The 3584-nt window shown below is 34.7% G+C and overlaps 1 non-coding gene across 1 annotated transcript; it reads right to left on the reverse strand.

The window, feature by feature from the left end:
- Positions 1–1046: 1046 nt before the first annotated feature.
- On the reverse strand, positions 1047–1179 carry LOC126002636 (small nucleolar RNA SNORA51). Its single transcript, XR_007493318.1, has one exon. It is a non-coding gene; the product is annotated as a small nucleolar RNA SNORA51 (small nucleolar RNA).
- Between the last annotated feature and the right edge of the window lie 2405 nt (positions 1180–3584).

A 3584-nucleotide genomic window follows, 5' to 3' on the forward strand; every position in this document is an offset into this window, starting at 1 on the left:
AACTTACTCCAGAAGGTTTCATCATGTTTCTTTCCAGTTAATACCTGCTCCAATTCCTACACATTAGCTTCCACCAATGAAGGTCTCACAAATACTAATGTGATTTTAACAAAATATTCCTCTCTTATGGTATTTTCAAAAATATTAATTAAGAAGTATAAGGTATAATTAGAATTTATTAAAACAAGGCTTTGTTTTAATACAAACTCTTTAGTACAGATCAGAGCTAGCATGGTGGTAATATTTTCTTGGTCAGGTCACACACCAAAATATACTATTCTTATACTGTACCATAAAACAGATTGATTTAGGCCTTTGCAGTACAGGTTTTTTGGAGATCTACATGACTACCATTCCCATTTGATAAGGTGGGGAGGAGAAAAAGGGCTGGGGAGGACCACATTGTCTCCACTGGCACCACATTTGTTGCCTTTCTCCCTCTGTCTTGACAGAGGAGAAAGAGAAAACCCAAGTTTTCTGCCTGTCATTTGGGTTATATAAAACAAGGTTCCATAAAAAGGAAGTGTTAATGTCAAGAATACTCCTTTTGTTTAAATGAAATGAGGTAGGAGACTTGAGTGTGAGTGTGTACTTTGGCATGGTTTTAGACAAGTGAAACAAAGGCAATGAAGGTGAAATTGCCAGTGAATAAAGATAAAGGAATAGAAAGAAAAAGACACACTGTGAGAAAGCTAGAAAATATACTAGAGAGAGTTCCTTGTCTCTCTAAATCTCTCTTCCCATAGATGATGATCAACCTGAGTTAAAGTGCTTTAACTCTCTCACTGCTTTGACTTTATGTTTTTCCCCTTCATTCAAGGGAAAAAAATGGTTTCTTAGAAATGCTGACTTCTGTGACTTTCAGGGAGATGGAGTGACCTGACTTTTCTAGAAATAAATCAGGACAAAGAACGCAAAAAAAAACTGTACCTGTCAAGAAGGATTGGGATATCTGATAATGGAGTGGCTTGCCTTTAAGATTGCTTGAAAATTTACTTAGACTGAGAAAAAGTAAAAAAGTCTGTTTTGCCTCAATTTTCTTTTTTGTTTGTCCCCCAATCCACAATACAGACCAGGCAAAGGGCCTGGGTTGAGGTGTTTATGGGGTGCATTTACTGTACCTCCTCTTTCTATACAGTCAGTGTAAAGAACACAGCCTGTGGCAAGAATTGGGATTGCCTCAATTTTCTATGTGGTATCTTTAACATACCAATTCTAATGTATATAATCCATGTCAAGGCCATGTCTTGTGTTTAAGTCTTGAACTGTTTGCCTTTTAATCATTTTATGTAGACACAGTTATAATTTAGATAATATAAAAATTTGTTAGTATGATTTATATTATTCCCCAAACTTTGTGAATTGTTTATGTGTCAATTCCATGTCTATGTTTTACAAAGATGGGAAATGCTCTAGAGTAAAAGGGCTACATGAAGTTTGCCAATTCCCAGTAGATGAATTACAGAATTTCTATTATTTATTTAGCCTCTGCCTTCTGCAAATACAAATTGGCTAGCCATGCTTTCAGAAAACTTTAAAATACATTTTAAAATGCAATATCTTTCTAAAGAATTCCCAGTAGGAAATATTACACAGAATTGTGTTTCTTCATACATTTCCCTTACACCAATCCTCTGCCCTTGGGGGTCCCAAAGGATGAAACTTTCTTTCCAGTGAGTCTATTACTATCTCTCTACTGACCCCTTCCTCATTTAAAGAAATTCTTCAAGAAGTAAATTGGCCACCCAATCCAAGCCCCAAACTCTGGATCAAAAAGACCATGGTAGGTGCAGAGTTTACGAGTTACCAAACATTGAACAAAAGAAACCAGGAGGATCGTTGACTGGATGATATGAAGTGACTGATAAAAAAAAAAGAGAGAGAGAAATAAAGAAATAAAGGAGATTGAGTAGGCACTTAAACAAAACGAAGGCAATTTCTGCTTTCAAAGAAGTTTACAGTCTACTCAGAGACAGTACACACTAACTAAATGATAGAATATTTATAACAAAAACTTAAACCATATATAATCTAATTAAGTATCATTTGGGCCCAGAAAGATCATGTTAAATGAAGTTAATCTCACATGATTGTTTAAGAGAAAGAAATTTTGAAGTGGGCTTGAAGCTAGAGAATTATACCATTTGAAGAACAGAAAGGAGATAGAAAAGCAGGAGTAAAATGTTCTCCAAATTTGTAAGATGTACAGACTTGCTATTGGAGCAAAACTTTATTTTAAAAAAGAAATAATTAAAAAATAATGAAAAGTAAGGCAGGCAAGAAAAGGACCGAAAGAAAACATTTATGTCTTGAAAAATCTTCAATTTGCCTCTGTAAACTGGTAACTGTGGAAGATTTATGTGACTACATTATACATATTAATAAGCTCTAATTACAAAAGTGATTATTGTTATGAAAAAAGAGGTAGGGGTTCTATGAGAGCCAATACATATGAGATTTGACTCAATTTTTGAGTTGGGGGATGGTTTTTGAGATAGTGACTAGAGTTGAAGTCTCAGTTCTATGCCGAGGAATTGAGACTTTCTTCTAATCAAAAAAAAAAAAAAAAAAAAAGTCAAAAGTGATAGGAAGTCACTAGTAATTAGTTTGTAATAGGCTTGGTCATGCCTAGGCATACAGGACATAGAAATATACTTAGATATGGGCAAAGGGGTCTCAAATGAATTTAGTTTTGTATGCTGAATGAGGTAACTGAGAAATTAAATATATCAATGTGTGTATGTATGTTGAGGTATATGGCAGAATTTAGAAAAAAGCACTAAGTAAAAGATGTATTTGGAGATTTTTGTTAGTGGTCAAAGCATTTCTGAGCAGAAAGTTTCTTGCCCAGAGAGAGAGCTGAAGGGGGGAGGGTAAAGAGCCTCTATTTATACCTCGATACCAGATAATGGTAAGAGATTTGGTAAATAAGAGATCTGAGAAGTGCCAAAAAAGATGGAATTCAGCAGAATAGCATGACACTTTCCTGGGTGTCTCTCTGGATCTCTCTCTTAGGCAGGCACTATAAAACAAGGATTGTGTATACAATCTCCCTCCTAGATTAATCTGGAAGCTTTTTGTAAATTTTTTTCTATTCAGCTCTAATAGTGTTCAGGGCAAACAGTATAGTCAACTGGCCTAATATTTCCAAAACTGAATAGTTTCCTTGTTTAAGAAAAGTTGGAATGAATATATGTAGAAGCCCAGTTTCTTCAAGCACATAAACAAATGATCAGAGTACAGGATATTGTTTCATTACATAGAAGGTAAATATACAGTTACGTGACTGAAATAGTTCAAAAGCCAGTTCGGTAGTTTCTGTTGCTGAAATACATTTAATCAAATGTTTAATCTCTTAAAGATTCAGAGAACTGATAACAAGTCAGGACATTTTTGGCCATACACTGCAGTCAGGAGTTAATTATTGTTCATGACTTTGGTGTTCTTTGTCTCAGATTATTTAAAAAGGTGAATTCCCAGTGGAAAATGTGGTTTGGACTATTTGATTACTGATTCAAAAAATGTCTGAAGAACTGACTGTCTTCATAATCAGTCATTCACTGAAAATCATCAGCCATGTGCTG

This window comes from Suncus etruscus, chromosome 2 (assembly GCF_024139225.1).
Source record: "Suncus etruscus isolate mSunEtr1 chromosome 2, mSunEtr1.pri.cur, whole genome shotgun sequence".
In the NCBI taxonomy this organism is placed as follows: domain Eukaryota; kingdom Metazoa; phylum Chordata; class Mammalia; order Eulipotyphla; family Soricidae; genus Suncus; species Suncus etruscus.